This window comes from Leptodactylus fuscus, chromosome 4 (genome assembly GCF_031893055.1).
Source record: "Leptodactylus fuscus isolate aLepFus1 chromosome 4, aLepFus1.hap2, whole genome shotgun sequence".
NCBI classification, from domain to species: Eukaryota; Metazoa; Chordata; class Amphibia; order Anura; family Leptodactylidae; genus Leptodactylus; species Leptodactylus fuscus.
This window is the reverse complement of record NC_134268.1, coordinates 109,103,303-109,122,912: the sequence shown is the minus strand read 5'-3', so window position 1 is coordinate 109,122,912 and position 19,610 is coordinate 109,103,303.

Genomic DNA, 19,610 nt, shown 5'->3' with positions numbered 1-19,610 from the left:
TTTCCATAGCGTTGAACCTGTGTGATAAGCAAGACAAGTGACCTCACTCACTGCTCTCACTGTTATTTACAGCTCTGCAGACAATCAGTTGAGCTAATTGCAGTTTGCTGATAAAGCTCTGTCTGTTATCTCTTTATGTATATACACAGATAAAACTGAGTCCTTCTCTGCAAGCATGTGCATATCTGATCTGCATAAGAATTGTGATACCTCATAGTGTCTCATTCAGCAAGCTGGGGGAGGGGTGGATAGGGGAATATTGGAAGTGAGAAGAAGAGACAACAGGCAAACTTCTGAAACAGGGAGAGGGGCAAACACCTTTAAGGGGTTGGTCACACTTGCGCACGTGTCACTCCTTCAGGTTTCTGTCAGCCCTGGAGAAACTGCATAGGTGATGGCTTTCCTGCGGTCAGTTTTAAAATCCATTAATTTGAATGGATTTTAATAGCAAACCACCAGTGTCCACCTGCAGCCTTTCCATTTCAGATATGCAGGACTTTGTGTCTGAGCAAAAAAAAAACCTTTCCCCGTGGAGAGACTGCATACAGATACTGGCAGTTTACTTTTAAAATCCATTCAAATGAATGAGTTTTAAAACTGACCACTGGGAACACATCTACTAAAGCATATTCCAGCAAAAATGCAATCTTGACTAAATCTTTGTGTCTTGTGTGGTCTATTTCTTGAATGCTAAGTTGGTGTTTCAAATTTGTCCAGTTGACAGCTACCATGCTTAGCATTAGTAGCTTTAGTCTTTCGCCACCTGAATGGCCTTCTCTCTGGTTCTTCCTTGTTGTCAAAGTAACGCTAGGTTCACACCTGCGTTCTACTCTCCGTTCTGTGCTTTCCGTCTTCTGCATGCCAGAAGACGGAAAGCACAGGCCGGGTCCGGCCGTGAGCGGTGGTGAGCGTTTTATGCTCTCCGCCGCGAAACCGGATTTTTTAATCCGGACACAGAATACTGCATGTCCGACTCTGTGTCCGGATTAAAAAACCCGGTTTCGCAGCGGAGAGCGCAAAACTCTCACCGTCGCTCACGGCCGGACAGCTTTCTCACCCATGCAAATGAACGGCTACGCATGCGTGGCATGCGTAGCCGTAGCAGAAGCATTATGATATTGCGCATGCGCCCCGGCCATTATCAGCGAGCGCCGGAGGAGAAGGATGGAACATCGGAGGAAGAGGAGGCCTGAATGCCCGCCCTCCCGCCCTGCGCCCTGCACTGCTCGGTAAGTTTCACGTTCTGTTTCAGGCCGGCGTGACAGCAGGGCTGCCGGACACTTCCCATTCATTTCTATGGGAGCCGGCATGCGAGCGCTCCCCATAGAAGTGAATGGACTGCTTTTTTCCATTCATTTCTATGGGGAGCGCTCGCATGCCGGCTCCCATAGAAATGAATGGGAAGTGTCTGTCCATTCATTTCTATGGGGAGCGCTCGCATGCCGGCTCCCATAGAAATTAATAGGAAGTGTCCGGCAGCCCTGCTGTAACGCCGGCGTGTACGGCTGTGATACACGCCGGCGTTCCGTAGTGTGAATGCCCCCTTACGGTGCCTTTTATGTATGTATGGAAGCGGCACGCAGACTTTGCCGCCGCTTCCATCCATATATAAGCCGCACCGGACTATAAGCCGCACTTACGATTTCTGAGGAAATCGTAGGTTTTTATGTGTGCCTTATAGTCCGGAAAATACGGTACTCCCTTCCTCATTACTGTTCACTATACTCTCCGAGTCCATTGCTGGATCTAGCACCATCTTAGCTTCTTTTTTTTTTTTTTCAATTCTAAGTTTATTAAATTTTTGACATTTATAATACAAAAAAAGCAGTGTATATCATTGTAGAGATACAGTAGGTCACAGTAAAACATAGTAATGTATTACAGAAATGTTTGATACAATAAAATAGGAACATAAAATGACAATGGCGTTCATATTCTTCTCATTGGTCTGTGTATTGCGAGAGAAGTCCATAACTGGAAATATAAGAAAAAGTCCAACAGCCTGTGAGTCTGAGAAGAGATATATTCTGGATTGATGTAATAGAAACTTAGGTATAAGCCATTTTTTAACAAGAGAAAAGAACTGAACTTATAGTTATCAAGCATAACAAGCGGGATAGGCAGGGGGCCCAGAGAGGCCATTGAAATGAGAGGGGGATGTGAGTAGAGATATGGGGAGGGATAGGGGGTTAGTGAAAATAGGACCACCACGGGGACCAGGTTTGGAGATATTTGTCGTGGGTGAGTTCACGCCAGCTAATCAATTCTTCAAATCTTGCGATTTGTGATGTTTTTTCCTTCCAAAGTTGAACTGAGGGAGTTGTTGGTTGTAGCCAGTAGAGCGGAATTAGGGCCTTTGCAGATTCCAGCAGTAAAGTGATTAGGTTTGTCTTGTTAGGGGTATATCTAGGCGAAGGTTTCGAGAGTAGTACTTCTGAAGGGGAGAGTATTAGTGTCTTCTCAGTAACTAGGGAAATTTCTTTCAGTATATCTTGCCAAAATTGTTTAATTGACTCGCATGACCACCAGATGTGTTCCAGAGAGCCTGGAGATTTTTTACATCTCCAGCATAGATCTGTAAGAGCTAACTTGTGATGTTTAAGCCAGACAGGTGACTTATGCCATCTGGCTAGTAGTTTGAAATGAGATTCTTGTAGTCTCACGCAAGTCGAAAAGCCATGAGAAGTTCGTAGAATGGAGAGTGTTTCTTGGTCTGTAAAGCATTCCTTTAACTCATTTTCCCAAGAGAGTAGGTATGATGGTTTAGAAATTTGTGAGGTTGTAGTGATCATGTTTTTGCAGGCAGAAATTTTCCTAGTAGCCGGTAGTTTCGAGATTAGGTGGACTTCAAATGGGGTAGGGGGTCTACACGGTGGACCTTTCTTCAGAATGTCTTTAAGTACATTTTGGAATTGAATTTTGTGTAGAAAGTGGAGTTTAGAGTCCGGACATTTTTCTTTTAGTTTTTCCCACTCAAGTGGGGCATTCTTCTCAAAGAGGTCTTTAAAGCAGAGGTGTTGGAACGCAGACCAGATATCAGAGACAGTGTTTCGGGAATGTCTCGCTACATAGGGAGATAATTCCACAGGAAGAATCGGTGAAATACCTGGTGACAAGGTTTGTTTATATGTCAGCCATATCTCACATGGGCCTTTCAGTAACGGGTCGAAGTCGGGTCGTCTTAACAATTTCATTTCGGGAAGCCACAAGAGTTTTGTGAGAGATGAGGTGTGTGCAGCTCGTGCTAGATCATGGAGGGTATTTGGTTTTAATGGTTTGACATAAGACATCCATCTTGATAATTGTATAGCTTTGTAGTACAAGAGCATATCCGGTATTGCTATGCCTCCTTCTGCCTTTCTTTTCATTAAAAACTGGAAAGCTAGTCTGGGAGTCTTATGGTTCCATAAGTATGTGGAGAACAGCTTCCTGATGGATGTGAAAAAGTGGTTAGGTACAGAGATGGGAAGCATTGTTAGAATGTATAGAATGCGAGGGACAATGTATGTCTGCAATAGATTCCTTCTCCCGATCCAAGATATGAATGGGAGATTGTAGTCGACTAGGAGTTTTTTGATGTCGTCTATAAGCGGTAGCAGGTTTTTTGAGTATATTTGGTCTATTTTTGGAGTAATATGTACTCCTAGATATTTTATTGAATCTTTTTTCCACACAAATGGAGAGGAAGCTATCAGTTTCTCAGCTCTTTCTTTTGGTAAGGAAACATTAAGGACTTCTGATTTTGCTGCATTCATTTTGTAGTTTGAGATAGCGCTATACTTGGAGATGATATCAGATAGGACTTGAAGGCCGTTTTCAGGGTTAGAGATAAGAAACATAATATCATCTGCGAAGGCCAGGGATTTAATATTAACTCCTTTAAATTCAAACCCTTTTATGTCAGGGTTCTGCCTAATTGCCAATAAGAGTGTTTCGAGGGTTATGATAAAAAGGGAGGGGGATAGAGGGCAGCCCTGTCTTGTCCCGTTGGTAATATTGAAATAATCGGATAGGGTCCCGTTTACTTTTAGTCGGGCATGTGGTTGGGAGTATAGGGATAGAATGGCTGAGATAAATTGCATGGGGAAGTTAAATGCTTTCAGGGATTCTGACATGAATTCCCAACTGACCCTGTCGAATGCTTTTTCTGCATCGACACTGAGTAATATAAGGGGTTTTTTATACTTATTTGCAAGAGAAATAGCATGTAATAGGCGGGTGGTGTTTTCTTTCCCCTCTCTGGATTTGACAAATCCTACTTGTTCATCACTTAGGATCTCTGGTACAATGTCTCTGAGTCTTAATGCTAATAATTGTGCCCATATCTTGAGATCTAGATTTAAGAGCGAGATCGGGCGATAGCTGCTGCAAAGGGTTGGGTCTTTTCCCTCTTTATGTATGAGGGAGATGTATGCCTCCTGAGTTTGACGTTGCATTTGAGATCCATTAAGCAGTGCATTGCAAAGTTTAGTGAGAGATGGGAGAAGTTGAGTTTGAAATTTTTTATAGTACAAGAGGGGTAGTCCATCAGGACCTGGACATTTTCCCGGCGGGAAAGAATTAATTACATCTTTGACTTCCGTTTGGGTGATTGGCCTTAATAAAAGTTGTTGGGTTGAGGTGGATATTTTGGGTATGCAAATGGAGTTCAAGAACTGGTTAATTTGTGTTTGATTTTGTGAGTTGAGTGCGGGATCAGCCTTTATATTCAAATTATATAGTTGCGTGTAGTATTGTTGGAAGGATTTGGCAATTTTTTCAGTTTCAGAGACAAGTTGTCCATTGGGGGCTCTAATCGCTTCAATATATGACTTTGCTTTTTCTTTTTTAATTAGACGGGACATGAGTTTTCCACCTTTGTTGCCGTGGGCGTATAGGCGGAGTTTGGAGTGTAGGATTTGTTTTCCTGCTTTATAATTAAGGGCAGTTTTTAATTTTTCCCTTAATGATATGAGTTCATTGTGGGTGTTTTGAAAAGTATTTAATTTGTGGGCTTTCTCAAGTATCGAAATTTGGGAGAGGAGAGAATCTATCTCTTTTTGTCTGTCTTTCTTCAGGGCAGAGGTTTTCGAGATCAGGGCACCTCTTATAAATGACTTGTGTGACTCCCATAACAAGGCAGGAGATATATCTGGTTTGTCATTAATACTAAAGAAAACATTGAGTTCTTCAACTAGTGAGGCAACAATTGTTTGCTTGTCTAGAATGGACTCATTTAGACGCCAGGTCCATTGCCTGGCTGGTAAATCATGCATATTGAAAGTCGAGGAGACTGGTGCATGATCTGATATGCTAATACATCCTATTTTGGAGTCTACGATAGTGGAAGCTAAAGAGACAGTACTTAGGATGTAGTCTAGCCTCTGGTGGGTTCGATGTGGGGAAGAAAAGAAAGTAAAGTCTTTTTCTTTAGGTCTATAGAATCTCCAGGTATCTATTAAATGTAAATCTTGAAGGTCCGAATGGACTCGTCTGAGAGCAGTTTGTGACAATGCAGATTTACCTGAAGACGTATCCAGTAATGGGTCAAGTGTTATGTTGAGATCACCTCCTACGATAATTTCTCCTTCTGCGAATGTGGCGAGGTCTTTTAAAGCGTTGGAGAGCCAGGGGACCTGTTTCTGGTTAGGAGAGTAGAAAGTGGCAAACGTTATTAGTTTTGCAGCAAGTTTTCCTTTTATGAATAGATATCTGCCATCAGAATCGGAGAGTTTCCCTGTAAGAACGAAGGGTAATGTATCTTTAAGAGCAATGGCAACGCCTTTTGTAGCTGACGATGGGTCACAAGAGTAGTGCCATTGGGAGTAGGCAGAAGGGGGTGGTTTGGGAATTTTTCCACTCTTAAAATGCGTTTCTTGGAGCATCAGTATATCAATGTGTAGACGTTTGGCTAATTGTAAGACCCAATGTCTTTTGTTGGGTGAGTTCAGGCCTTTGGTGTTAAATGTTGTTACAGTAATTGACGAATGAGTCAAATTTGGCCTGCTTTGAGATGCGTTAGTTTTCAATTTAGACATTTTGGTAGTGATCTGGTCTACGTAGTGTGGTCAGAATTGAACAGCTGGGGAGAGGGGGATGGGGAGGGGATAGTGAGATAAAGAACGTGGAGAAATATGGAATGAAGTGAAAGGTGGGGTCTCTGGGCCCAAGGTACTATATTAATCTAGTATAAATGGGAGAGTACTTTCAGTACTGAAGAAATCAACACTGTCTGTAGGACGTGTTGTAAGATTATAGGACAAGCGACCAGTAGGGAGCGAAGTGAATACCCTGATCGGTGTTGAGCATTCATCCCTCCGCACTTTAATTGTAGATGTTAGTGAGAAATCACAGTGAGCTAACATGGGGCTTAGTAAAATAAGCTATGCAATAATTTGGTACAATATAACTGAAACACTTCAGATAGGGAACAGTGAGGATAAGCAACAGTAAGTAATATATAATGTCCTTGTGCTGCAAGAAAATGGGAACATGTGCTAAATCATACATTGAAGTAGAAGAACAAAAAACAATAGTAACAGCTGGTACTTTCAGCAAATAGTAATACGAAAAGATTATATGCATGGAGTACTTTTCTATGAATATCGAACATAAAACTCACGAATACGAGCAAAAAATAAGGTAGGTTTCACTCAACAGCCTGTCTGAGTTTTGCTGCGGCTTTCCTGACTCTCGGAGAGCGCTGCTTGGCAATGTCAGGTAAAGGTGGAAGAGGCTGGAGATTTGGAGCATTTCTTCCATCTGCTGAAGGTAGCCATGACTGGATATCTATGGGCTCAATGTCTAGGAGTTTCCAGACTGCACGAAGGTCCTTTGGTACATGAACCACGATTCTTTTTCCACCATGCAAGATTGCTAATCCGAATGGACAGAGCCAGGCATATTGGATGTTGCGTCCTCTCAACTCTTCTAAGAGAGGTTTTAGCATCCTGCGTTTTGCAAGGATAGATGGGGCAATATCTTGATAGAGAGTTATGTCTGTCTCTCCTATCTGTACTGACTCCCTGGCTCTTGCTGCTGCTAAAATAACTTGTGTATCCAGGTAGGACAAAAGTCCGCAAATAACGTCTCTTGGTTGTTCCCCTGGCTTGGGTTTTGGGCGGAGGGCGCGGTGTATACGTTCTACTATGACAATTGCCGCTCTCTCTGGGCCTAAAAGATCTTTGAACAAATCGGCCGCCATTTTAGGTAAATCTTCTTGTAGAAAGGTTTCAGGGACCCCTTTGATTCTCAGGTTTCGCCTCCTGCTCCTGTTCTCCTGGTCCTCGATGAGGGTCAGGGAACGGTCAATGAGTTCATTGTGGTGTTGGAGGCTTTCATTAACTATGTCTGCGTGGTCTTTCACTGCGGCATAATTATCCTCTAGGGCTTGAACTCTCCCTCCCATAGAGCGTAAATCAGCCCTTATTTCAGCTAGTTCTGCCATAATAGGTCCTGCTACTTTTTCTAATGCTTTCTGCAGGAAGGATCTGGTTATGAAGTGCGTACCTCTGTCTGAATGTTCTCCCTCCGCCACACTCTCAGCGTCTGAGTCGTCCCCTGTATCCGGTCCCCGTCTCTGAGCCGGCGCCATCTTGCTTGATGTGTGAGGAGAAGGTAAGTTCTTTTTTTTCAGGAAACGGTGTATGTCTCCCTGATATTTCGTTTCTCTGGGCGTGCCAGGGGGTTCCGATGATCTGTCCCTGCCAGATTTTCCCATAATAGCTCACTTTCGGGTGGGTTTTGCGGAGGTTTTGTGCTCTATGTGAAGGAGCTCTAGAGACTTGCGGCCATCACGGTTCGCGGTCAGGCTCCGCCCCCCTTAGCTTCTTGAGATGAATAGAACAATTTTCCCTTCACAAATTTATCAATGTCCAGCTGTGATTTAAGAGGTCTGGGAGGGTCAGGTTTGTCTCTGGGTAATTCTTAGTAATCCTCCCCATGTTTGGCTTTCGGTAGATGTTGTAAACCTAGGGTATAAGGGCCACTGAAGAAATAGCTCCAGTCAGTGCAGCCTACACAATGCTCAGTCAGGCTCCGTCACATGTTTATTGTAAATAGATACATACCTAGTCCTTTATTAAATGCTATACGACATTTTCACCTTCCAGGGTAGGGCATCCCATCATTTGACTACTCTAAGTATAGAAAACTCTTTCCCCCTACGCCCAACAGCAGCACAACTGGGGTATTCCTGCCCCTAATGAGCTGTTAGAACAGGTGGAATTTTTAATTACCTAACAGCTTTTGACCCCTATAAGAGGCCGGAAGACCTGCTCCTCCCTTGTGTGTTTTTCTGTCCTGTGGGACAGGACAGGTGGTAGGGGGAGCAGGGGTTCTGACCTCTCATAGGGGTCTGCTACTCTCTCTCCCCCCTCCTTCTTACCTGACAAGCGGAAGACTTTGCTATATTTTTCCTTTCTTTTTGCTCTTTTGAGCCTCTGCTGCTTCCTCCCCCGCCGGGGGAGCCCGCCGGCTCATGCGTGCGCCTGGAGTGCTGCCGCGCCGGAGCCGGGCTTCCCTGCGCGGCTAGGACCCTTTCTCCTGGGAACCGTTTTTTTGGTTCCCAGAAACCCCCTGGAGACAAGCGGATGCCGGGGTTCCTGAGGCATGCCTTGACACTTATACTGATCCTGCTACCACACTAGATCGCGTCTGATTATCCAATTGATCTAGCCTGTCTTTCTATGCCAATATTTTGCATTGTGTCAAAAGGCGTTAAGTATATTGTAAAATAAATCTCTATATTCCTTTGATCACAAAACAGTGTGTGCAGCAAAATCTATTTTCACTAGTAATGGTGCCATCAACATGAGTTCAGTTCCTGGGACTTATTCTAGACAAGGAAAATTGCTCGGGCAGCACATCATTTGTCTTCTACACGGAAGGTCACCATCAGGACGGCTATGAAGGTCCTTGGATTGATATCCGCTACCCTAGATGCAGTTCCTTGGGCCCTATGGCATATGCGCCCTCTACAGAATGAGATCTTGAGAGTCTGGAATCACAGTCCTTCAGGTTTACAGAAGCCAATCTAGTTAACCATCAGCACCCGGCAAACCTTGCCCTGGTGGACCCATCTGCGAGATGGGAAGTCCTCGGTCCAGCCCGCCTGGACCCTGTTGACTACAGATGCCTCCCTCACAGGCTGGGGAGCTCATCTGGGGGAGACCCCGGTTCAAGGTACATGGAATAAGCGGGAGAGGACGCACTCATCCAACTGGCGCGAGCTTACCGCAGTTCATCGAGCCCTTCTGTCTGTTAGGAGTATTTTGGTTCATTGCTTTCTATTTTTCTTACCTGGGGAGTTTTTGGCTGCGCAGTGTCTGGGGTGGCATCCTGGTGCTGCGGGGTTGTCCTGTCGTGGGTATTGGTGCACACCTTCTGACTTGCACGCGCGCACTGCTGGTAGGCAGCTTTATTTCCTGGTTGATTAGTCTGTCCTCCCATTTGCACCTGGGAGGAGTGGTCTCTACTCTGTATTTAAACCCATGCCTCCCATGGTTCTGTGCTGAGTGTCGCTTTTACAGAGCTAGGCCTTAGCAGGAGGAGTAGGTGGTTATCTGGGATAGAGGAAGTTCCGTGGTTGGTTTTTGGGAGGTTTGAGTGAACAAGTTGGTTTGTGTGTTTTCCCTTCTGTGTTCACCAATCCTACCTCTGTGTGTTATTGACTGTGTGAGTGAATTGCCTTATCCTTTGATTTCTACTCAGTTTCCCTGTGTTTGTTTCCTAGTGTAAGGTTCCTTCCCATATTGGTTTGGGGGAATCCTTTCCCACATTTTTCCTGTGTGCTGCTTGTGTTGTTAGTCAGCGCACACCCTTGTCAGTCCCTGTCAGTAGCAGCTTCACTTGTTCGTTAGGGGTGACCCCTTTAGTCTCCAGTCCCTAGAGTTCTTATAGGGCATTCCTTCTCCCACTTCCCTCTAGGCCTACGGTATCAGTGAGAGAGGAGCCGTCGGGGTCAGGCTTAGCCTGAGAACAGCCGACCCACACCCGTGAGGCAGGGACCGGGATAGCTAGTGGGAGTAGTGCAGGGCGAGATTTCCTACTGCTATTCCTTAGCCCCGTTGCAGCTACCTGGACTGACATAACAGTACACTCAGCCGTAAAAAAAAAAAAAAAAAAAAGGAAAGGTTCATTTGCATTATGACGGACCTGAAACAGTTGTACCAGGCGGAGGAGGTACCAGGATGGAGGGGATCAAGCTACGAATGGATACCATCCAAGCTTCTGACGTATCTCAAGTACAGCAGTTGGCTCAACACACAGCCTCTCAGGTGGAGGGCATACAGAGGCAGGTGAGTAGCGCCCCTGTGGGTCGGCCTCTGGAGCCAAAAGTCAGCTTACCTGAACCCTTCCGAGGTAAGAGGTCAGATTTTTTCCGATTTCAAAAGGACTGTCTTTTGTATTTCCGGCTACGGCCGTTTTCCTCCGGTTCTGAGGTACAGAGAGTTGGGATTATTATTACTTTATTGAGAGATGATCCCCTCATCTGGGCACATTCGTTACCAGCCGACTCAGCTTGCTTACTAACTGTAGAGGCGTTTTTCTCCACAATGGGGTTACTGTATGACGACCCAGACAGGGTACGCACGGCTGAGTATAACCTACGACGTTTGGTGCAAGGGGATCACGCTATAGAGAAATATTGCACAGAGTTTCGTAGGTGGGCAGCAGAAGTACACTGGAATGACCCCGCTCTACTTAGTCAGTTTGAGACAGGACTCTCAGACCAGGTTAAAGACCATCTAGTTTCTCACCCTGTTCCGGGAGATCTAGATGAGGCCATGCAGCTGGAGCGTGGAGACAAGAGTCCTGGGGGGTTAACCCTCCTCAATTCTCTGTTTGTAGAGAGGACCCGGGGGACCAACCCATGCAGATTGGGGCCACTGTGCGAAGTGCTAGACCCAAGAGTGAAGGGTCCCGCACAGTACGCTGTTTTGTGTGTGGAGGGATGGGACATTTAGCAAGGGTATGCCCCTCCAGAGAATGGTTCGCCAAGGAGAGTAATAACCCCAGGTCTATTGAGGGTAAAGGGAGAAAACCTACTAAGGAGGGAGGTGTGTATGTTTCCTGTACTCAGACTGCCGGGTTGACCCTTGATGGATGGGTAAATGGGCAGAAGTGCCGGATTTTGGTTGATTGTGGTTCGGCAGTCAACCTTATTGACTCAGAGTTTTGCGAGCAACTAAGGGTGAGTCCTTTGGTCTTGAAGTCTCAGATACCGGTGTGGGCTATTGATAAGACCCCTCTACAGCAAGCTGTCATCTCCAAACAGGTGGAGGGTCTGGAGTTTATTGTGGGTGGCCACAGGGAAGAGATTAACTTGTTCTTATTGTCTAAGTTACCAGCACAAGTAGTGTTGGGGTGGCCCTGGCTGAAGCAGCATAACCCTATTATCAACTGGGAGACCGAGTCAGTAGTTTCTTGGGGTCAGGGGTGTAATGGTCGATGTCTGCCCATATCCGTTATATCTTTGTCTATAGACAATTTGCCTCAAGAAATATGTGAGTTCAGGGAGGTCTTTGAGGAAAGGGCAGCCAAGACATTACCACCACATCGCACCTATGATTGCTCAATTAAATTTATACCAAATGCAGTGTTACCCAAGACAAGGTTGTACAATCTCACTATTCCGGAGAGGGAGGCGCTCAAGGAGTATATTGAGGGGAGTCTAGAGGTGGGGCATATTCGCCCATCTAAGTCCCCAGTAGCAGTGGGGTTTTTCTTTGTAAAGAAGAAAGATGGAGGGTTGCGCCCTTGTTTGGATTTTAGGGAGATCAATAAAATCACCGTGCGGAATCCCTATCCCATCCCGTTGATCTCGGATCTATTCAGCCAGATTACGGGAGCTCGCTGGTTTAGTAAAATAGATTTACGTGGGGCGTATAACTTGCTGAGAATCAAGAAGGGGGATGAGTGGAAAACAGCGTTTAACACACCCCTAGGACACTTTGAGAGTCTGGTGATGCCTTTCGGTCTAACCAATGCGCCTGCGTTTTTTCAGAATTTTATTAATGATGTACTAAGTGCCGTCATAGGGAGGGGGGTTGTGGTCTATCTGGACGATATACTCATTTACACCCTGGATTTGGAGACTCATTGGGAGAGAGTGAGAGAGGTTTTAGATCTCCTGAGGGTTAACCAATTAAGTGCTAAGCTGGAGAAATGTGTGTTCGCGGTCAATAAATTATGTTTCCTTGGCTATATCCTATCGGACAAGGGGTTCGAGATGGACCCTGAGAAGGTCAGGGCAGTCTTGGAGTGGCCGCAACCTGAGAACCTAAAGGCGGTCCAACGGTTCTTGGGATTCTCCAACTATTATCGCCAGTTTATTAAGGGATTTTCTGAGGTTGTGAAACCCATCTCGGACTTGACTAAGAAGGGGGCTGACTGAGCTAAGTGGTCGCCAGAGGCGCTAGCCGCGTTTGAAGAATTGAAGAAGCGATTCTCGTCCGCTCCCATTTTGAGACAGCCGGATGAGAGGTTGGCCTTCCGAGTGGAGGTGGATGCCTCCTCGGTGGGGGTCGGAGCAGTACTTTCTCAGGAGTTCGAGGAGGGTACGCATCCCTGTGCCTTCTTTTCTAAGAAATTCTCTGCCTCTGAACGGAATTATGACATCGGAGATAGGGAACTACTGGCAATAAAATTAGCGTTCGAACATTGGCGTCATTTCCTGGAGGGGGCCGGAAGGCCAGTTCAGGTATTTACTGATCACAAGAATTTGGTTTATCTTGGGTCGGCGAAGAGATTAAATGCACGGCAGGCCAGATGGGCTCTATTTTTTGCGCGGTTCCACTTTACCGTGACCTATGTGCCGGGTTCGAAGAATGTTAAGGCTGATGCTTTATCCCGGTATATGTCGACCGAGGAGGAACGAGAGGCGCCTGCCACTATTCTTGGGGATGGAGTGGTGGTAGCAGTATTGGGCGCGAAATTGGAGAAGGCCTTGATCGAAGCGCAACACGCTGCACCTTCCAAGATACCTAGAAACAAGCTGTTTGTCCCAACTACTCTCCGACAAAGTCTCCTGAGGGAGTGTCACGAGTCGGTTCTTGCTGGTCACCCGGGGGTTTCAGAGACCATGAGATTGGTGTCTAGGAATTTTTGGTGGCCAGGGTGGAGTAGGGATGTCTTGCAGTTTGTTCAAAATTGTTCGGTCTGTGCAAGAGCCAAGGCGTCGCATACCCGTCCCCACGGTCTTCTACATCCATTGGAACCTCCTAAGGCACCTTGGACTCATCTGTCTATGGATTTCATCACGGGCCTTCCGGTGTCTAAGGGTTTCACGGTCATTTGGGTAGTCGTTGACCGCTTCACGAAAATGTGCCATTTGATCCCGTTTTCCAGGGTGCCATGTACCAAGACACTATCAGAGGCATTTATTAAAGAAATTGTAAGGTTGCATGGTCTTCCTGAGGAGATCGTTTCGGACAGGGGTCTGCAATTTGTGGCTAAATTCTGGCGGGCTTTTTGCAGCAGGTTGGGAGTTACACTGTCGTTTTCCTCTGGGTTTCACCCGGAGTCTAACGGGCAAGCAGAGAGGAAGAATCAGGATGTGGAACAGTTTTTGAGGTGTTTTGTTCGAGAGAACCAGAATAATTGGGCTGACTTTCTCCCCCTGGCAGAATTTTCCCTAAACAACCATGATTCCAACGCCACAGGCACCACACATTTTTTTTGCTCCGGTGGTAGACATCCTGTTTTCGGAGTATTTTCTTCCATTTCTTCCCCAGTTCCGGAGGAGGAGCTATTTTCTAAAAAGCTGCAGGGGGTATGGTCCCGTATCCGAGAGAATCTGGTGCGGGCGTCGCACCAGGCTAAGGTCCAGGCGGATAGGAAGAGAGGAGAGTTGCAGTTCTTCCCGGGTGAGATGGTTTGGTTGTCCACCAAGAATATCAGGTTGAAGGTTCCTAGCAAGAAGCTGGGTCCCAGGTTTGTGGGTCCTTTTAAGATCATCAAGATGGTAAATGAAGTGGCGGCACAGCTGCAACTACCTAAAAGGTGGAAGATAAACCGGGTGTTCCATGTCTCCTTGTTAAAGAAGGCCAAGAAGGGAACGTCTCCAGTTAAGGTTCCACCCGTTTCTGAGTCCGGGGAGTATGAGATATCCCGAGTTCTGGATAGCAAATATGTTCGGGGGAAGCTACGGTATCTGGTGGCATGGAAGGGATACGGTCCTGAGGATAATTCTTGGGTTCTGGAGTCGGATATGTCAGCCCCCAGACTCGTGGAGAAATTCCACAAGGAGTTCCCAAAGAAGGATGCTCCTAGAGAATCCGGAGTCTTCTCCTTGAGGGGAGGATCCTGTTAGGAGTATTTTGGTTCATTGCTTTCTATTTTTCTTACCTGGAGAGTTTTTGGCTGCGCAGTGTCTGGGGTGGCATCCTGGCGCTGCGGGGTTGTCCTGTCGTGGGTATTGGTGCACACCTTCTGACTTGCACGCGCGCACTGCTGGTAGGCAGCTTTATTTCCTGGTTGATTAGTCTGTCCTCCCATTTGCACCTGGGAGGAGTGGTCTCTACTCTGTATTTAAACCCATGCCTCCCATGGTTCTGTGCTGAGTGTCGCTTTTACAGAGCTAGGCCTTAGCAGGAGGAGTAGGTGGTTATCTGGGATAGAGGAAGTTCCGTGGTTGGTTTTTGGGAGGTTTGAGTGAACAAGTTGGTTTGTGTGTTTTCCCTTCTGTGTTCACCAATCCTACCTCTGTGTGTTATTGACTGTGTGAGTGAATTGCCTTATCCTTTGATTTCTACTCAGTTTCCCTGTGTTTGTTTCCTAGTGTAAGGTTCCTTCCCATATTGGTTTGGGGGAATCCTTTCCCACATTTTTCCTGTGTGCTGCTTGTGTTGTTAGTCAGCGCACACCCTTGTCAGTCCCTGTCAGTAGCAGCTTCACTTGTTCGTTAGGGGTGACCCCTTTAGTCTCCAGTCCCTAGAGTTTTTATAGGGCATTCCTTCTCCCACTTCCCTCTAGGCCTACGGTATCAGTGAGAGAGGAGCCGTCGGGGTCAGGCTTAGCCTGAGAACAACCGACCCACACCCGTGAGGCAGGGACCGGGATAGCTAGTGGGAGTAGTGCAGGGCGAGATTTCCTACTGCTATTCCTTAGCCCCGTTGCAGCTACCTGGACTGACATAACACTGTCATTTGCACCACTTCTACGAGGGAAAGCGGTCAAAGTAAGATCAGACAATCTGACGACAGTCCACTATATCAACAAGCAGGGAGGAACCAGGTCCCCCTCACTCCTGCAAGTCACCAACCTGATCTTCTCCTGGGCAGAACGGAACCTCTCCCAGCTGGCCACGGTACATATCCAGGGCCGCCTGAACATCCTAGCGGATCAACTCAGCAGAGGCCGCCCGACCGCAGGCAGATGTTCCTTGAATCAGGACATCTTCCACTACCTGACCAGGAGGTGGGGTCTCCCCGAGGTGCATCTGATGGCCACCCAACACAATGCCAAAGTAGAAAGGTTTTGTACCGGGAAGACAACCCTTTGGCTGTGGATGCCCTGTCAATACCATGGAGGTTCGAACTGGCATACGTGTTCCCTCCCATCCCGATGATCCGAAAGGTATTGGCGAAACTCAGGCAGGACCAGACTTCGGCAATAGTGATCATGCCGTTCTGGCCAAAAAGGGCATGGTTCACCAACCTTATCCTTATGAGTCGGGGGAACTACTGGAGGCTTCCACCAGTCAGGAACCTGGTGTCACTGAACAGTCGGCCGTGCCTGGGCCTAGACAAATTCAACCTCACTGCCTGGAGGTTAACCGCGCCATACGTGCAGACAGAGGATTGTCCCAGGGAGTGCTAAGTACCTTAGCCCATTCAAGAGCAGAGGCAACCAATCAGAGGTACCAAGGGATCGCCCGGATATTCCGAGATTGGTGTACAGGCAGCCACCGCGATCCAGACAGAGATGCAGTCCTAGAGTTCTTACAGAACGGCCTGGAGAGAGGACTAGCACCTGCCACCCTCAAGGTTCAAGTGTCAGCTCTATCTGCTCTCCTGGAGACACGGTTATCACAAGATCCTCTTGTCAAACAGTTCCTTAGGGGGGCTGCCAGGCTCCGCCCCCAGGTACAGCCCCCTGTCCCCAGGTGGGACCTGGCCACGGTTCTACAAGGGCTATGTGCGCCCCCTTCGAACCATTATCTGAAGTGGACTGGAAGTACCTGTCATTTAAGGTGACTTTCCTGCTGGCAATAACCTCCGCCAAGAGGGTTAGTGAATTGCAGGCCCTAGCGGCCTCCGAACCTTTCATAACCTTCTTCCCTGACAGGGTACAGCTAAGGTTCGTTCCGAGATTTTTGCCAAAGGTACCAACACTTCAGAACACCAACCAAGTGATCACCCTACCGGGCTTCTTTCCCTCTCCCGCTACGGAGCAGGAGGAGAAGCTACACACACTGGATCTGGTAAGAGAACTACGTATTTACCTAGACCGTACAGCACCATTCCGAAGATCAGAGAATCTTCTGGTTAATGTGTTTGGCCACAATAGAGGCGCTAAAGCATCAAAGGTAACCCTGTTGAGATGGATCAGAGAAGCTATCAGCTGTTCCCTTCGGGCCCAGAATCTTCCTGTTCCAGATTTCTTACGAGCCCATGCCACCCGAGCAGTGGCGACATCATGGGCAGAGACACGGTTCCTCTCTCTAGACCAGATATGTGCTGCAGCCTCGTGGAGCTCCCAGCTGACTTTTGCCAAACACTACAGATTGGACTGGCGTACGGCCGATGCTACAGCATTTGGGCACTCCGTCTTGGTATCAGCCTGCCAGGAGGACCCGCCCTAGGGGAAACAATACTTGCTAAATCCCCAATTGTGCTGCTGTTGGGCGTAGGGGGAAAGAAAGATTATGAATGATAATCTGTTTTCCCTTAGCCCAAACAGCAGCACAAGGCTCCCTCCCTAGGAGGTACTGTTGTACAGATTTTGTGTATGTGTGTATAGCTCTTGGCATAAATTGCTCTCTGTATATCATACTTGTTACTAACACAAGGGAGGAGCAGGTCTTCCGGCCTCTTATAGGGGTCAAAAGCTGTTAGGTAATTAAAAATTCCACCTGTCCTAACAGCTCATTAGGGGCAGTAATACCCCAGTTGTGCTGCTGTTTGGGCTAAGGGAAAACAGATTATCATTCATAATCTTTCTTTCCTATACAATATATGTGCAACATTTCAAGTAGTGAGAAGTAGTGAGAAGATGGTTCAGAGGGAGAGACTAAAGTTGTTGCTTGATCTCATTCTCACTTTAACAGTGGGTTTGTTGGATTTATCTTACATAGAACAGCAAGTGGAATGCACCTGAGCAGTAGATGTTAGAAGTTTCCCATGAGAACACCCCATAGAAGAAAAATACAAAATATAGATGTCAGCTCACCAGCACAGAATGTCAACTACAACCAAGGTATGGTGCATGGAGAGAGGCATGATGATGGAGAAGGTATCATGTATTAAATGGAGATGGACTTCAGCATGATTTAATGTAATAAAACTTCCTGCTTTATTGATTCTACATCAGTACCACACACAAAAGCAAAAAAGAAAAAAAATAAGAAGGATCACTACCAGAAATATCATAACAGAGCAATAATCTCAGAAGTCTTCCATCAGTAGTGCTCAACACAAAAAAGCCAGGGCATAACAAAACTGCAATTTGGCCCACAGAGGTCTGGGGCCTGTCCTGGGCTAGTTTAGAAAAAAAAAATAATGTAAAAAAATAAAATAAATAAAATTCAAATTGCTGCGGCTGCCGCCTTCTCCGGGAGTGCCGCTTGAGGTGGCCGCCTCACCTCACCTCATTAGAGGTGCGGCCCTGGGTGTCATTACCAACAAAAGGATCCACTTATCCACAGCCAACATGGACATACTTATGTACATTAAACTGAACCAGGCATGGAACGCACAGGACTTGCCTGTGCCAACACCTGAGTGAGTGGTTAAAGTGTTGGCTACCTCCTCCTCCTCCGCCTCTTCCACTTACACTGCCACCTCCACCTCCTTCTAATTCCCCAGTACCTCTACCACCTGTTTCAAAATAATTATTTATTTTTTTTTTTAATTTATCTATTTATTTGTATCGTTATTTATTTTTTTATTCTATGTTATTATTTTAAGTACTTTCCCTAAACCATTTTTTTTTTTTTTTTTTGCAGGGCACTTGCTCTGTTATTAGCCACATTTTGCAACCCTAAACCCTTTCTAAACCCATTTTACAGCATGTTCAGGTCCCCATTAATTTCAGTGGGTTCGGGTTTGGTTTCAGGTCAAGGTCAGGTACCGGGACCAAACATTTGGGTCCGATTCGGCCGAATTTGTCGGACCAGAAATATATATATATATATATATATATATATATATATATATATATATATATATATATATACAGTCCTATGAAAAAGTTTGGGCACCCCTATTAATCTTAATCATTTTTAGTTCTAAATATTTTGGTGTTTGCAACAGCCATTTCAGTTTGATATACCTAATAACTGAAGGACACAGTAATATTTCAGGATTGTAATGAGGTTTATTGTACTAACAGAAAATGCGCAATATGCATTAAACCAAAATTTGACCGGTGCAAAAGTATGGGCACCTCAACAGAAAAGTGACATTAATATTTAGTACATCCTCCTTTTGCAAAGATAACGGCCTCTAGTCGCTTCCTGTAGCTTTTAATCAGTTCCTGGATCCTGGATGAAGGGATTTTGGACCATTTCTTTCTACAAAACAATTCAAGTTCAGTTAAGTTTGATGGTCGCCGAGCATGGACAGCCCGCTCTCAAATGATCTGAAAACAAAGATTGTTCAACATAGTTGTTCAGGGGAAGGATACAAAACGTTGTCTCAGAGAGTTAACCTGTCAGTTTCCACTGTGAGGAACATAGTAAGGAAATGGAAGACCACAGGGACAGTTCTTGTTAAGCCCAGAAGTGGCAGGCCAAGAAAAATATCAGAAAGGCAGAGAAGAAGAATGGTGAGAACAGTCAAGGACAATCCACCGACCACCTCCAAAGAGCTGCAGCATCATCTTGCTGCAGATGGTGTCACTGTGCATCAGTCAGCAATACAGGGCACTTTGCACAAGGAGAAGCTGTATGGGAGAGTGATGAGAAAGAAGCCGTTTCTGCACGTACGCCACAAATAGAGTTGCCTGAGGGATGCAAAAGCACATTTGGAGAAGCCAACTTCATTTTGGAAACAAAGATTGAGTTGTTTGGTTATAAAAAAAAGGCGTTATGCATGGCGTCCAAAAAGAAACAGCATTCCAAGAAAAACACTTGCTACCCACTGTAAAATTTGGTGGAGGTTCCATCATGCTTTGGGGCTGTGTGGCCAATGCCGGCACCGGGAATCTTGTTAAAGTTGAGGGTCGCATGGATTCCACTCAGTATCAGCAGATTCTTGAGAATAATGTTCAAGAATCAGTGACGAAGTTGAAGTTACGCCGGGGATGGATATTTCAGCAAGACAATGATCCAAAACACCGCTCCAAATCCTCAGGCATTCATGCAGAGGAACAATTACAATGTTCTGGAATGGCCATCCCAGTCCCCAGACCTGAATATCATTGAACATCTGTGGGATGATTTGAAGCGGGCTGTCCATGCTCGGCGA